The 17,581-nt window shown below is 39.4% G+C and overlaps 1 long non-coding RNA gene across 2 annotated transcripts in view; it reads right to left on the bottom strand.

Moving 5' to 3' along the window:
• LOC149119644 (uncharacterized) overlaps window positions 1-17,581 on the bottom strand; it is an 89,745-nt gene that overhangs the window by 49,776 nt on the left and 22,388 nt on the right. The window contains exon 3 of one of the 2 annotated variants that reach the window (XR_016227859.1): window positions 6,478-8,687. The exons of the other annotated variant lie outside the window; for it this stretch is intronic. This is a non-coding gene — a long non-coding RNA (uncharacterized LOC149119644). Of the gene's footprint in view, window positions 1-6,477; window positions 8,688-17,581 lie in introns of those variants that run through there. 2 annotated transcript variants of the gene reach the window in all.

Below are 17,581 nucleotides of genomic sequence, written 5' to 3'. Positions count from 1 at the left end.
AGCAAAATTACACTATTTTATTGTTGAAATTGAATTCATAATTTAAAGCCATTCACCAAAAAGGGAAAAAAAAACACAGAATCATCAGGCCTAGACAGTTTTATTTGAAAGCCAATTCTTCCACAAAAAAGTTATAAACACTTCTCAACTATGAGTCAGCATTATCCTAATATAAAAATCAGGAAAAGAAAATGCAAAAAACTACGGATCAGCATTTCTCACTAAGTTAGATGCTATATTCTTCAACAAAATATTATAAAAATAATGTATAAACCACTAAAAAACCACTCTACAGTATTCACCACATCAATAAGCTAAAGAGAACCATATGATAATTTCTATTGATGCACAAAAAATGTTTAATGAAATTCAACATCTATATATGATTTTTGAAAAAATCCTCAGTAAACTAGATAGTGAAGAGAACTTCATGGGGAAAATCTGCATAAAAACTACAGTTAACACCATACTTATTATTGAAAGATTCTATACTTTCTCTCTTGGGTTATGAAAAAGGAAAGAATGTCTGCTCTTACCGTTCTTATTCAACATAGCACTGGAAATTCTACCCAATGCAGGAAGGCAAGAAAGGAAAAAAGAGAAAGATACACAGATTGGAAAGGAACAGAGCAAACAAATAATTACAAATATTTATCAGTAATACAGATGGAAAATTCTTCATGAAAATATCACCAACTCAATGGGTCAGCATTGTGGCATAGCGGGTAAAGCTAATGACTGCAATGTTGGCATCCCATATGTCCCATCTGCCCCACTTCCATTCCCACTGACCTGGGAAAAGCAGGGAAAGATGGCCCAAGTGTTTGGGCACCTGCCACCCAGATAGGAGAATCAAAGAAACTCCTGGCTTCGGCCAGGCCCAACATTGGCCATTGCAGCCATCTGGGGAGTGAACCAGTGGATGAAGATCTGTTTCTTCCTCTCTCATTCTGTAACTCTTTCAACATAAATAAATATTTTTTAAAAAAATCAACTCTAATCTACCAATACATGTCAAAAATAATGTCACAGGCAAATGGAGTTAGAGGAATGCAAAGGAGGCTAAACTTAAAAAAAAAAAACCATAATCATCTCGATTGATGCATTAAAAAATTATTCGACAAAATTCAACATTTTGGGAGCAGTATTGTAGCACAATAGGGTTAACCTGCCATCTGAGACACCAGTATCCCACAGGAGCACAGGTTTGAGTCCTGGCTGCTCCACCTCCAATCCAGCTCTCTGCTAATGTGCCTGGGAAAGCAGCAGAAAATGGCTCAAGTGCTTGAACTCCTGCTACCCATATGAGAGACCAAGATGGAGTTCCAGGCTCCTGGCTTCAGCCTGATTCAACCCCAACCTTTGTGGCCATTTGGGAAGCAAACAAGCAGGTAAAAGATCTCTCTTGCCTTCGCCCTCACCCTCTCTCTAACTCTGCCTTTCAAATAACTAAAATAAATCTGTTTTAAAAAACCAACATTCTTTCATAATAAAAACAAATAGGAAAAGAAGGAAATACTAACACGAGAAAGGGCATGTACACAAAAATCTCATCAATGTTTAAAGCATGAAACATTGCCCTTTAAGATTTGAACAAAGACAAGTCCTTTTTACCACTCTGATCCCACACAGTAACAGAAATTCTAGTCCATGCAATAAGGGTTGGAAAAGAAAAAAAAAAAAAAAAGAAAAAGAAAAAGAAAAAGGAAGCAAATTGACTGAAAATGAAGAAATGTATTCCTAGCTACAGACACAATCGTCTACAGAGAAATTCCCAAGGAATGTAACAAAGAGGACAGGAAATAATAAACTGTTTTAATGAAGTAGTGCTATACAAGATCAATAATAAAATTCAATGTGTTGGGGGCCAGCGCTTTGGCATAGTAGGTAAAGACCCCATCTGCAGTGCAAGGATCCCATTTCACCAGTTCAAGTCCCGGCTGTTCCACTTCCAATCTCGCTCTCTGCTATGGCCTGGGAAAGCTATAGAAGATGGCCCAGGTCCTTGGGTCCCTGCACCCACATGGGAGACACAGAAGAAGCTCCTGGCTCCTGGCTTCAGATCAGCTTAGTTCTGGCCGTGTGGTCATCTGGGGAATGAACCAATTCTCTCTCTCTCTTTCTCTCTCTCTCTGCCTCGGCCTCTCTGTAACTCTGCCTTTCAAATGAATAAATCTTTGAAAAAAAAATTCAATGTGTTGAAATATATAAGCAACAAACTACTATCAATTGAAATTCTGGGAAGTCTCACTTATAGTAAAAAAAAAATACAAAATACCTAGTATAAAACTAATAAAATTATATTCAGCATCTTTTTGCTGAAAACTAAAATCACAGAAGATCTAAATAAATTTTGATGCTTCTCAGATGGATCTATGGATGCAACATAATCCCAATCAAACTCCTAATAGAATTTTCTAGAAATTAACTAACTGGACCAAAAATGTACATGGGCCTTCTGGTTTATAGGCCATCATGCACACAGGTTAGACATTGTCACTCCATCCTAAAAACATGTATAAAGCTATACAAAATGAATATCAACAGTTCTTCTTAGCACCTTCAAAATGGGAGAGACAGATAAATAAAATGAATCACAACTTACCCCCTGTGAAAATAACAAGCCAAAACTTCTGTGGGAACCAGTACTGGAATAGGAAAAGCTAAATTCTAATGGATAAATAGAGACTCAAGGTGGATAAACCTGAAAGTTTAAAAACTCCAGGAGTAGGGTGAGGGCAGCCAAGAGAGAGCTTAGAAATTTGTATTACCTTTACCTCCAGGAGCTTCACTACCATGGTCTCACAGCGGATATCAGAGGAAAAGCCTGTATGCTTCCAGGAGGGGAAACACAGGTAACTGTATTCAAATACATATTACCATCTTTCATTTTGTAAAGTGGCTGTGTTAAGAGATGAGTACAAGACACTGTAAAACACAGAGCCCATCACTTGAGGGAGGAAGTCAGACAATGGATGGAAAACCTTTGCAGAAATTAAAAACCAGAGCCTGGGGCAGAGTGGGAGGCAACACGGCCTTTACTTGGAGCAGAGAAACACAGTACACCTGTTTTCCAAAGCAGCTGGAAAGTACCAGATACTCAGCTGCAGAGGGATGCTGGGGTCACAGCCTGACAGCTTTAAATATCTTTAAAACTGGGCGGGGCATCAACTGCCTTTTCCAGAATAGGCTAGGGAAGACAAGCCCAGTTTGGTTTTTAAGGCTTCCATCAGCTCTGTAGCCAGCAGCTGGTGGAGGGATATGCTGTCATGAGAGTACACCTGGTTTTTCCCAACCCAGTTGTAACGCCTGGGTCCACTGGATGGAGACAACAAAATTTGCTTGTTTACGGTCTGCTTGTTGATCATGTAGGTTTCCTGATCTCCACCCAGTGAATCGTCAGGACTCCACTCCCAAACAAGACATCATAGTCCTTCAGTGTATAAGACTTGTCTGTAAGATCTTCAAAAAACTCAGTCAAGGAGTCTGGCATCACCTCTGCTATTCTTTCATACATGGTCTTGTCTAGAGAGACTGGGTTGCTTGATGTTCTCAAATTCACTGAGACTGCTTTTCACATGCAGGATCTGGCCAAGGCACCAGAGAGTGCAGCCCCGGACGCCTCAGAGTCTGGCGGTCTCTGCTGGCTGTGGGGCATGGGCATAGGCATGGGCAGATCCCCAGGGTGTAGACCCGGCCAGAGGCCAGCAGCTGTGCGGTGCCCAAGGGTCCATGAGCATTCTGTTCGTAATAAGGCCTCCACTCAAGAAAAACTACTCAAAAAGTTCATAGGAAATGAAATTAAAAGATCCATTTATTTTGGCATAAAACAGTTTTGAAATCAAATGTAGTGTTTTTATAACTTGGTTTTTCCATGAGCTTTCTGAAAACCCATCCTATGCAACAGATTTCAAAATTTGTACCAAAATAAAATTATCTTTTAATTCCACTTCCCATAAACTTTTGAAGTCTCACCCTTTACTTTAGTGGGACAACAGAAATAGCCAACTCTAGCCCCTCTAGACTTCCTCTAGGGCTAAGAAAAATAGTCAACTCAGCCACCTTTGGCTATCACATTCCACCTATTCCACTGGGAGAAGGAGAGCACTAAGAAGCTCTTGTGAAATCCACAGTACGAAAGCATAGGTTCACTAAGGGAGTGAGAACTAAACAAAGGAATATAGAAACACTTCCCTTCCCCCACATCTTATCACTGAATCACTAAAAGCCTCTTTACTGAAACTTCCTTTTATCAGCACATCATGTTCGTCTTTCAAAAAAAATTACAGGGGCCAGTGGCATGGCATAGCGGGTAAAGCTGCCACCTGCAGTGCCGGCGCCGGTTCAGTTCCCGGTTGCTCCACTTCTGATCCGGCTCTCTGCTATGGCCTGGGAAAGCAGTAGAAGATGGCTGAAGTGCTTTCGCCCCTGCACCCTCCTGGGAGACCCGGAGGAAGCTCCTGGCTCCTGGCTTTGGATCGGCGCAGCTCCGGCCATTGCGGCCAATTGGGGAGTGAACCATTGGATGGAAGACCTCTCTCTCTGCCTCTCCTCTCTCTGTGTAATTCTGACTTTCAAATATATAAATAAAACTTTTTTGAAAAATTACAAGGCATTTTTTTTTACAAGGAGAAACCCCATTTTGAAGAGATGGAATAAGCATCAGTACCAAAGTAAGATACATGTCATGGGTATTGAAATGATCAGACTGGGAATTTAAAATAACTATGACTGGGGCTGGCATGGTGCTGGCATCCCATTTGAGTGCAAGTACAAGTCTGGGCTGCTTCACTTTTGATCCAGCTCCCTACTGACATGCCTGGGAAAGCCTCGGAAGGTGATCCAAATGCTTGAGTCACTGCCACCATGTGGGAAACTCAGATGAAGTTCCAGGCTCCTGGCTTTAGCCTGGTCCGGCTCTGGCCATTGTGGCCATTCGGAGGGTGAACCAGTGGATGGAAGATAACACACTCTCTCTCTCTCTCTTTCTCTCTTTCTCTCTGTGTGTGTGTGTGTGACTCTGCTTTTTCAATCAATAAAATAAATCTTAAATCTTAAAATAACTATGATTGAGGGAGACATGGGGCACCAGTTAAGATATTACTTGGGATGACTACATCCTGTATCACAGTACCAGTGTTTGAGTTCTGGCTTCACTTCCAGTTCCAGTGTCTGGCTAATACACATCCTGGGAGGCAACAGGTACCTGGATCCCTGCCAACAAATCTGGCTTGAGTTCCAGGTTCCCAACTTGGGGCTGGCAACAGCCCTAGCTGTTGCAGGCATTTTGTGAGTAAACTGATGGATGGCAGATCTCTTTCTCCTTCTAACTCTTACTTTAATAAAATAAATGAGTATATGAATTGAAAATGATAATTTGGGATCAGCATTGTGGTGCAGTGAGTTAAGCCACCACTTGTTAGGCTGACTTGAATTGGCACCCACGTGGTATGCCTGCATCATAGGCGGTGCCACAATACTGGGTCCTTGATTGCTAACTTTTAAATTTTTATTAGAATTTCCATCTTTTTGCTTATATTCATTATACATGATTTTGCTTTTTGTCTTTTCTAGAACCTTTAGAATGTTGTAGTTATTTATTTATTTTTAAAGTCAGAGTTACAGAGAGAGGGGAAAGACAGAGAGAGAGAGAGAGATGGTCCATCTGCGGTTCACCCTCAGATGGCCACAACAGCCAGCGCTGAGCCAGGAGCTTCATCCTGGACTCCCTCATGGATGTCATGGGCCATCTTCTGCTGCTTTTCTCAGGCTGTTAACAGGGAGTTGGATCAGAAGTAGAGCAGCCAGGACACAAACCAGCCCCCTTATGGGATGCTGGGGTCTCAGGCAGCAGCTTTACCTAATACACAATATGTGCCCCAGGAAACATTTTTTAAAAGAACAAATTAAATCTAAAGAAAGTAGAAATATAATAAAAAACGGAGATCAATAAGACTGAAAATAGGAAAACAATTGAAAAACTCAATGAAATCAGATACTGGTTCTGTCAAAAGATCAAGTACAATCAATAAGCCTCCAGCCAGGCCACTAGGAAAGAAAAAGATGACACAAATTATGAATATGAGAAATGAGAGGGGACATCACTACAGATTCATGGGAATTAAAAGGATAATAACGGAATACTATGAGCAAATCTGTACCCATAAGTTTGATAAACCTCGATAAAATGGACCAGTACTCTGAAAGAGGCAATGTGCCAAAACTCACAGGAGAAACAGATAATCTGATTAACCCTGAATCTATTGGAAAACATTGAATCACTAATGAATAAACTTTATTATTATTATTATTTTTTTTTTTTTTTTGGACAGGCAGAGTTAGACAGTGAGAGAGAGAGCAAGACAGAAAGGTCTTCCTTTTTCTGCTCGTTCACCCCCCCAAATGGCTGCTAAGGCCAGGAGCCAGGTGCTTCCTCCTGGTCTCCCATGCAGGTGCAGGGCCCAAGGACCTGGGCCATCCTCCACTGCCCTCCTGGGCCACAGCAGAGAGCTGGACTGGAAGAGGAGCAACCGGGACAGAATCCGGCGCCCCAACCAGGACTAGAACTCCGGGTGCCGGCGCCACAGGCGGAGGATTAGCCTAGTGAGCCGTTGCGCCGGCCATGAATAAACTTTCAAAACAGAAAGCAACAGGGACATACAGATTCATTCTACCAAATATTTAAGGAAGAAGTTCTCTACAATTGCTTCTATAACATGTGAGGATACTTTAAGAAATTCATAGATGGATGGAATTAAAAGATGTTTATTTTAGTGAAAAAACTTTCAAAGCCATTCACATAAGCAATAGGGATACTTCCTAACTCACTTCATTGAGCTGAACATAACCCTAATACCAAAAACAAAGACATTGCAAGAATAGAAAATTCCACACCAATATCTCTCTTAAACATAGATGTAAAAATCCTCAAGAAAGTATTAGCAAATTGAATATAACACTACATGAAAAGAATATACACCTTGAACAACTGGGGTTTATCCCAGATTTGCAAGGCTGGTTTAACATTAGAAAATCAATTAATGTAATCCATCGCATTAACAGGCTAAAGAAGAAAACTCACATAATCATATAAACAAATGCAGAAAATGCATTTTACAAGACTCAACACCCATTAATGGTAAACTCCTCTCAGCAAACTAGAAATAGAGGGGAGCTTCCTGAACTTGTTAAAGAACATCAACAAAAAAAACTCACACCTCATATCTAGTGAGAAAATAAAAGTTTCCTCACTGAGATCAAGAACAAGGCAAGGATGTTTCCTTGCCACTCCTTTGCAACATCATGCTGGATATCTTAGTAATGCAATAAGCCAGAAGAGGATATAAAAGGTACACACATTGGGGAGGGAGAATTCATCTGTCTTTATTTATAGATGACATTATCATCTATATATGAATTTATAATGAATTGACCCCCTCCCTGCAAAAATTAAAAAAAACTGCAAAAAATTCCTAGAACTATTAACCAATTGCAGAAAGACTGCAGGATACAAGGCTATTAGCAAATCACTTCCCTATATACCAGCAATGAGTAAGTGAAATTTGAAGTTAAAAACAAAATAATATATATTATTACCCTCTCCCTGCAAATAAAATACTTAGGTGTAATGTGACAAAATATGTATAGGGCCTATATGAGGAAAACTAAAAAAATCTGATGAAATAAATTTTAAAAAGAACTATATGAACTATATAAATGGAAAGAAATTCCATATTTGTGAAATAGATACTCCATATTGTCAAGATATCAGTTCTTCCCAAATTGACCTATAAATTCAATGCAATCTCAGTCAAATTCCCAGCAAAATCGCGGGTATCAACAAACTGTTAACTTTATATAGAGAGGTAAAAGAACCAGAATAGCCAACAAAATATTGAGGAGGAAGAATAAAGTCAGAGGACTGACACTACTCAACTTCAAAACTTAATATAAAGCTACAATATCCAGTGTCCTATTGGTGAAGTAATAGACAAATGAATCAATGGAAAAGGATAGAGAACAGAAATAGATTCAAATACATATAGTCAACTAATCTTTGAAGAAGGAACAAAGGCAACATAATGGAGCAACCAATAGTGCTGAAATAGCTGACATGTACACATGCAAAACAATGAATCTAAATGCAGACCCTTCACAAATATCAACTCAAAATAGGTCATAAATCTCAGTGTAAAATAGAAAACTGTAAATAGAATTCCTAGATGATAACATCAGAGAAAAGAGGCATTCTTGAGTATGACAATAACTTTCTAGATACAGCATCAAAAGCATGAAATAAATCATGGGCAAACTGGACTTCATTAAAATTTAAGAAATTCTACTCCAAAAACGATACTGTCAAAAGAATAAGACAAGCCACAGAACAAAAGAAAATATCAGTAAAATGCCTACCTACTTGATAAAGGACTGTAATCCAAATACACAACAGTGGTTAAAAATCAATAAGTACATAACTTGATTTTAAAAATGAGCAGGGGGCAGGTGTTTGGCAAAGCAGTGAAGTAACCATTGGGAATGCTCACATCCCATATTGGAGTGCCTGGTTTGAATCCGGGCTCCTCCACTGCTGATCCAGCTTCCTGCTGATGTTCATGCTTGGAGGCAGCAGATGATGGTTCAAGTACCCAGATTGAGTTCCAGGCTCCTGACTTCAGCCTGGCTCAGCTCTGGAACGCATTTGGAGAGTAAACCAATGAATGGAAGATTTCTGTTCTTCATCTCTCTGCTTATCTGCCTTTCACATAAAATGAACATAAATGTTTAAAACTTTTAATAGGCAAAATATCTCAATAGCAATCTCACCAAAGAACTTAAACAGATGGCAAAGCATATGAATACATGCTCAACATGTCATTAGGGAATTGCAAATTAAAACAATGAGGTTCTACTGTACATAATAAAACAGTAAAAATCAAAAACACTGATAAAAACATGCTGGAACAATAGGAACTTTCAATCATTGCTGGTGGGAATGCAAAATAGTATGCAACTTTGGAAGAGAATTTTGCAGTTTCTTATAAAACCAAATATACTTTTAACATATGACCTAGCAAACATGCTTCTTGGTATTTTTCCAATTGAGTTGAAAACAGGTCCCTCAAGAAGATCTGCACACAAATGTTTATAGGAGCTTTATTCGTAATTGTTAACACTTGGAAGCAACTGAGATGTCCTCTGGAAAATAAATCAATAAACTAGTACATCCAAACAATGGAATATTGTTAAACACTAAAAAGAAATGAGCTATCAAGCCATGAAAAGACATGGAGAGGGGCAGGTGTTTGGCATAGTGGTTAAAGCACTGTTTGGTATACCTGCATCACATATTGGAGTGCCTGGATTTCATTCTCACCTTTCCTTCTGATTCTAGTTTTCTACTAATGTACACCCTGGGCGGTAGCAAAGTGATATGTCAATTAATTGGGCTACTTCCACTCATGTGGGAGATCTGGATGGAGTTTCCAGCTCTCAGCTTTGGGCTACCTCAGTCTCAGCCATTTCAGCAACTTGGGTCCTGAGCCAGTGAATGAGAGATCTGCCTGTCCATGTCTCTCTCACCTTCTCTTTGGGAAGTGAACCAGTGAATAGGAAATCTCTCAAATAAAAATAAAACTAAATTTCTAAAATACACAGAGGAACCTTTAAAGCATATTACTTAATAAAAGAAGCCAACCTTAAAAGCCTACACACTGTATGATTCCAACTGTCTGACTGTATGGACTACAGAGATAATATTAGTAATTATCAGAGGCTAGTAATAGGCAAGAGAGGGACGAATGACGGACCCACTGGTGTTGTGACACAGAAGCTTAAGCCGCCAATTGTGACATAGGCATCCCATATGAGAATCAGTTGGAGTCCCAGGTGCTTCACTTCGAATCCAACTCCCTGCTAATGCACCTGGGAAAGCAGTGGAAGCTGGCCCAAGTGCCTGGGCCCCTTCCACACACATGGGAGACTGGAATGGTGCTCCAGGCTCCTGGCTTCAGCAGCCATTTGGGGAGTGAACCAGCGTATGGAAGACCTCTCTCTCTTTCTCTCTGCCTCTCCTCTCTCTGTGTAAGTCTGCCTTTCAAATAAATTAATAAATATTTAAAAGAGAAAGATGTGGGGTAGGGGGGGGTGAGAAACGAGCAAAGCACCAAGGATTTTTAGGGCAGTGAAACTAGCCTACATGATATCATAATGGTAGATATGTCATTGCACTTTTGTCAAGATCCACAGAATATATACCACCAAGAGTGAACCCTAATGTAAACTATGGGCTTTGGAGGATGTGGATGTAGGTCCATTGATTATAATAAACATACTAATCTGGCAAAGCATTTTGGTAGCATGGGAGGTTGTGCAGGTGACAGAGAACAGAGCATGAAAGCACTATATGTACTTTCAGCTCAATTTTTCTGTGAACCTAAAACTTCTCTAAAAGAAGAAAGTCTATTTAAAATATACAAGGGCACTTCAAAAAGTCTGTGGAAAACTGGAATAAAAAGGTCAATTTATGTTGGTGTGAAAATGTTTTAAATCCATGCATAGTTTTTTACCCTTGTATATAGAAAGGAACTGGAATAGCCAAAAGTTTTGAAAAAGAATAAAGTTGCAACACTCACACTATTCCTTTCCTCCCTTATTATACAGTATTGACAATCTGAAAGAGACATAGCAATAGAATGGAATAGAGTGTCTAGAAGTAGATCCATACATATACAGGCAATAAATGTTGGCCATCAGCACAAAGATAATTCACGGAAGGAAGCTCGGGCTTCTCAACAAACACTGCTGGAGTTATTAGAGGATGGGGAAAAATATTGACTTACAAGGGAACATGACAGATTTTTTTTTCAAGGTTATATAAAATTTTATACTTTGATTGTAATCACAGCTACACAATAGAATGCCTTTATGAAAACTCATATTAAGGAGGGTGAATTTTACATAATTTATTCTTCAACAAACCTAAATAAAAATTTTTAAAAAACACTACAGAGTGAGCAAGCCAAAATCATGATGTCAACATATGAACACAATGGAAAGGATCAGCAGTGAATATGTGCATATAATAAAGCTGAATTCAGGGTGGAGGTAGGAAGGCATGTATATAAAAAAAGGTCACATCTTAGTTTTTCAGACTGGGCAGTCAATAGAAAATGGCTAAAATGTAGAAAATTTTTTTTTTTTTTTTTGATAGGCAGAGTGGACAGTGAGAGAGAGAGAGACAGGTCTTCCCTTGCCGTTGGTTCACCCTCCCATGGCCGCCGCTGCAGCCGGCGCAGCGCGCTGATCCGATGGCAGGAGCCAGGAGCCAGGTGCTTTTTCCTGGTCTCCCATGGGGTGCAGGGCCCAAGCACCTGGGCCATCCTCCACTGCACTCCCTGGCCATAGCAGAGAGCTGGCCTGGAAGAGGGGCAACCGGGACAGAATCCGGCGCCCCGACCGGGACTAGAACCCGGTGTGCCGGCGCCGCAAGGTGGAGGATTAGCCTATTGAGCCACGGCGCCGGCTTAAAATGTAGAAAAATTTTAAAATCTATTTCACCAGGATGTACTTTTCTTGAAGGGAGGAGAGAACTTCCACTTTGCTTAGGGCCCTGTCTAAATACTGACAGAGATTGTACACTCTAAAGGCTTCCATGGACTTGGCAACTCATGACAAGTGCCTTGGGTGATCACTGATGTCATACATCAGAGTGTTAATTTTTTTTAAAGAAATATTTTATTTATTTGAAAGACAGAGTTATAGAGAGAAGTCGAGCCAGAGAGAAAGAGGTCTTCCATTCCACTGGTTCACTCCCCAAATGACCACAACGACCAGAGCTGAGCTGATCCGAAGCCAGGAGCTTTTTCCGGATCTCCCATGTGGGTGCAGGAGCCCAAGGACTTGGGCCATCTTCTACTGCTTTCCCAGGCCATAGCGGAGAGCTGGATCATAAATGGAGCAGCCGGGACTCGAACCAGCACCCATATGGGATGCCAGCGTTGCAGGCTGGGGCTTTAACCTGCTGCGCCACAGTGCTGGCCTCATAACAATGTTAATTGCTAAATTAACATTAGGAGTCACTGTACACTTACTCCCCATGCAGGACCTCTGTCCTTAATGGATTGTACTATGAGAATTAACTGTAAAACTTGTTCTCAAATAATTTTTTATATTTTGTGTGTATATATGCAGATTGTTGAAATCTTTACTTGGTGTACAGTTGGTGTTCTGTGTATAAAGTTAATTGAAAATGAATCTTAATGGTGAATGGGCCTCGGAATGGGAGGGGGGGTGGGAGTACAGGGTGGGAAGAATCACTATATTCCTAAAGTTGTACTCATGAAATTTGTACTCATTAAATAAAAGGTTTCTTTGGGAAAAAAAAATCTGTTCTACCATATTATTTAGGTATATGGAGGTGAATAAGAAAAGAATCAATTGAAAGTTCAAGTGGTTTGGTTGCCTTTGAGAATGAAAAGTTGCAGATTGGAATTCAGATCACTTTTTTAAAAAACTATATAACTCTACTATATGCATGTATGACTTTGAGTTTTAAATTTGAAATTTTCCAAGTACACCTACTTCTTGAATATCAAAACAAAGAGATCTCATGTAGTTCTTTTGTAACAACATCTACTGCCCTCTTGCATGCTATTCCATCCCTGGAATTTAGTAACCACTACTCTATTCTCAGTTTCTATAACTTTGTCATTGTACTATTATATAAATGGCATCATATAGTATGTAACCTTTTGACATTGTCTGTGTTTATTCAGCAAAATTCTCTGGGGATTTATCCAGGTTGCTGGGTTATCAGCTTTGTTCTTTTTTATTTCTAAGTAGCATCTCGTTATAAATGTGGCACTTTTTACTTAGCCATTTATCCATTAAAGGACATCTGGGCATTTCTATATTGGCCCTATTATGAATAAACATGCCATGAATATTCATATACAAATTTTTATGTAGACTTCAGTTTTTGTATCTCTGTGATGAGCACCCAAGAGTGAAAATGCTTGGTTGTATGGCAGTTGCATGTAAGAAAATGCCAAAACTATTTTCTAGAGTGGCTATACTATTTTATACTTCCATCAACAATGTTTGAGTAATCCAAAGTCTCAGCACCCTAGCCAATACTTGATGTTATTTTATTATATAATTGTATATATTTTATTTTATTATTCTGATAGCTGTACAGTGATACTTCCTTCTAATTTGCATTTCCAAAATGGCTAATGATGTTGATCTTTTTATTTTTGTATTTGCCATTTGCATGCCTTCTTCCATGAATTAGCTCTTTAAGTTTTTTGCCAAATCCCCATTTCTGTCCCATTATTGAGTTTCTAGAGTTTTTTATGCATTCAAAATAGTACTAATTAGCAAGATACATAGTTTACAAATAAATTCTACTCTACAGTTTCTTCATTCTCTTAACAGAGTCTTTGGCAGAGATAGAGTTTTTAATTTTGATGAAGTTTAATTCATCAGTTCTTTTACGGACTGCACTTTTAAAGTTAAATATAAGAATTCCTATTTGTACCATCTGAATGACCACTATGTTCTGGTTCTGTAAGCCCCAATCATCCCACAGCACTCACTTCACTGCTAAAAAGGTACAACTTCAAAATGGCACCAGAAAACAGTATCTGGATACCCAAGAAGGGCTGCGTTTATCCTGCTGCAAAATAAAAAGGGAGATATCAATGAAAGCTAAGTTTCTTTTTAGTCTGGTGCATTCAGGTATAATAACTAATTACCATTGTTCTTTGTTCTTTTAAGCTAATGTCAAACATAGAAACAAATTTAAGTGTTATGAATTATTTTTAAAAATTTATGTAGGGGCTGGCACTGTGGTGTAGTGGGTAAAGCTGCCGCCTGCAGTGCCAGTATCCCATATGGGTACTGGTTTAAATTCCAGCTGCTCTACTTCCAATCCAGTTCTCTGCTATGGCCTGGGAAAGCAGTAGAAGATGGCCCAAGTCCTTGGGCCTCTGCACCCATGTGGGAGACCTGGAAGAAGCTCCTGGCTTCAGATATCTCTGGCTGTTGCGGCCAACTGGGGAGTGAAGTAGCAAATGGAAGACCTCTCCCTCTCTCTCTGCCTCTCCTCTCTCTGTGTAACTCTTTCAAATAAATAAATAAATCTTTTTAAAAAATTATGTTGACAGTTATTTTATCTAAAAACTTTTTAAAAATTTTTTAAGATGTATTATTTTTATTTATTTGAGAGACAGAGTTACAAAGAGAGGTAGAGACACAGAGAGAGGTCTTCCATCCACTGGTTCCCTCCCCAGATGGCCGTGACAACCCGAGCTGCACTGATCCGAAGCCAGGAGCCAAGAGCTTCTTCCAGGTCTTCCACGTGGGTGCAGGGGCCCAAGGACTTGGGCCATCTTTTGCTGCTTTCCCAGGCCATAACACAGAGCTGGATTGGAAGAGGAGCAGCCAGGACTAGAAACGGTGCCCATATAGGATGCCGGCATTTCAGGCCAGGGCTTTAACCCGCTGTGCCACAATGCCGGCCCCTAAATTTATTTTCATTTGTTTAAAAGGGGGAGAGAGAGAGAGAGAGAGAGACCTCCTAGCTGGTTCACTCCCCAAATGCCCTCAACAGCTGGAGCTGGGGCTGGGGCTGGGCCAAGCCAAGCACAGGAGTCACAAACACCACCCAGGTCTCCAATGTGGGTGGCAGGGACCCATGTACTTGAGCCATCACCTGCTGCCTCCTAGGGCATTAGCAGGAAGCTGGGAGTTGAACATAAGCACTCCAATATAGGATGTGGGATCCCAAGCACTGGCTTAACCATTGCACTAGGCCAACCCCTAGTTTGCTTTTAAATATTATTCACAGTTATGTTCCAGAATATTTTAATGGAAGAACCGGAACTATACCTCTTAATTTTACAAAGGGAGTCAATGGGAAAACAGGAGTATTTCCAAATAAATTATGAGGAATGCTGCTACTGTACAAATTATTATACTCTTAAATTGTTATAGTCTATTTAATGTGATATAACTCACATTGCACAAATAGCTATCTTTAATGACAAATTCTAGTTTGTTATGTTTCTCTATAACACATTCTCTTAACAATCTGCACCCTTGAATACTATGAATAATCAAACACAGTTCTTGCAAATGAACCAATCACTTTAAAAAGCTAGCAAAAATAAAATGGGATCAAATACCACTCTCATTAAGAAATATTCAAAATTAACATAGAAGTAGTCAATGAAATTTCAAACAGCAAAACAGTAAAATGTTTGGCTTTATATAGATTTCATCAAGTATTCTGCCTTCTAAGGGCTTAAAGTTCAAAATCAAAAATGTTCCAGGCCGCAACCTATAGGGTTATCCTACTAACAAAGTCCAGGCCCTGTACCTAAGTAATTGCTAAATTGCTTTGCATGTTTCAGCTTAATATAATCCCACTAATGTGATACCAGAAATGACTGATACATCTATGAAAAATTTCATTTCCTTCAGATGCCTCCAAGGCAACTAAAGTTCATGGGTTTTGTCTAGTTATAAGTGCAGGTTCAACTCCTCTGGAAATTGAGTTTTTTTTTTTTTTTAGTTTTTTCCCCTCAACTTTAAGCATCTTGCTTATGAAACATTCATTGTTTGCCTGAGATTGTTTCCACCACCAGCTGCCTACCTCCTTTTCCAATGGCATATAATTTATTTCTCTGACTACTCTGCTTTCTAGATTCTCTTCTCAATTAAGAAGCAAATTCTATTGGCCCCTATTATAGTAATCCAGATAACAAACAGCCACTTAAATTTTCTTCTTTTTCAGCAACTTTTGTTTTCAAATTTTATCATCAATATTTACAAAAAATAGTCCATGCTAGAAGCTTATATGTCACAAAAGTTTAATAAATGCTTGGGGAAAATAATCACTAAGTTTAAAATAATGGTTACCTCTGGGGGTGACAGGGGAGATGCAATCAAATATAAGTATAGAGGGGCCGGCACGGTGGCGTAGAGGGTAAAGCCGGCACATGCAGTGCCGGCATCCTATACGGACACTGGTTTGATTCCCGGCTTCTCCACTTCCAATCCAGCTCTCTGCTATGGCCTGGGAAAGCAGCAGAGGATGGCCCAAGTTCTTGGGCCCCTGCACCCAGGCGGGAGACCTGAAGGAAGCTCCTGGCTTCAGATAGACACAGCTCTGGCCATTGTGGCCAACAGAGGGAAGACCTCTCTCTCTCTCTCTCTGCCTCTCCTCTGTGTAACTCTGACTTTCAAATAATAAATAAATCTTTAAAAAAAAAGATAAGTATAGAGCATTCAACTCTAATGATAATGTTTTGTTTTTTATACTGGGTGGTGAGAACAAAGGTTTATTGTATTATATATTATGTTTGTATATGTCTTAAGTATTTCATAATATACATAGAAAGCCTCCCCACCCCCACAAAAACAATCTTAGATTCCTCCATCATCCTCACATCACCAACTTACTTCTTTCATAAATCCATCATAATATCTTCTAGGTCAAAAGAGTCAAAATGTTCCATATTAATACACCACAATTTATTTAAACATTTTCCTATTGATAAATACAGCAACCTGGATACACAGGTTGTTTCCAGTTACTTGTCACAAGAGCAAAACTATACAAGCAAGCTTATTGACATGTCTTTAAATACTGGTACTTTCACTTTTGTAAGATGTTTTCTTAAAAATCAGTTTCAGTATATGGTCAAATGATATCTGTAATTTTTATTTATCTAAATACTACCTGATTAGTTTTCCAAAAGGTTTCAACAATTCATAGTGAAATATGGGCACTTAACTTAAATTTCTTTTAAACTGATAAGCATTTAACAACAGCTTAGATTTCGTTCTTTACTGTCTTCCCCACAAAGTAAATATGTTATGCTTAACATTACTTTTACCAAGAGATTTGAACATGTGGAAATTTAGATCTTTTCTCCTTATTCATGGCATAACCAACCTAGCAATCCACAAAATGTGGCAAGTCCCCCAAAGATTTCTTTACACACACATGCACATATAAATCTGAGATGCTTCAAGAACAAGTGTCCTCATTTGCAGTATATATGGAGGGCACAGGAAAAAAAATTAATCTAGACCATATTGAGTACATTACCAGCAGGCTGGTTGATCAGAACTACAAAGGTTGGATGCAAAAGGCACAAAGAAGGAAATATGGAACAGTAGGCCCAAGAGGTTAGGCTGTTCCTGAGAGTGCTCTGGGGAGATGGACTATTTCATTATGGAGCAGCACAATGTCGATTAAAACCCATTTAGGCAAGGAAAACACAGAGAACGACCCAGAATCGCTTCTAGGAGCTGGCTTCTGCAACACGCTTGCCTTATCAGCGAAGCTAAGTTTGTAAGGAATATAAGGAATATTTTATCCAATATTTCCAAGAGATTAGAGAGAGAAAAAAATGCAATACAGGTCTGTTCCTCCCTCTCCCCTTCCCCTTAAGCCACTGGATTCCCAAAGCATGTAGCCTCACCCGGCCGCCTATTTAGCCGATGTCAGGCTCAGCACTCACCATAACACAAAAACTAGCAAATTTCTGGATTTTCATTAGTAGATTCATCC

The sequence above is a fragment of the Oryctolagus cuniculus genome, chromosome X (genome assembly GCF_051225735.1).
Source record: "Oryctolagus cuniculus isolate XC-2025 breed Fujian yellow rabbit chromosome X, ASM5122573v1, whole genome shotgun sequence".
NCBI lineage: Eukaryota > Metazoa > Chordata > Mammalia > Lagomorpha > Leporidae > Oryctolagus > Oryctolagus cuniculus.
This window is presented reverse-complemented; position numbering and strand designations above follow the sequence as displayed.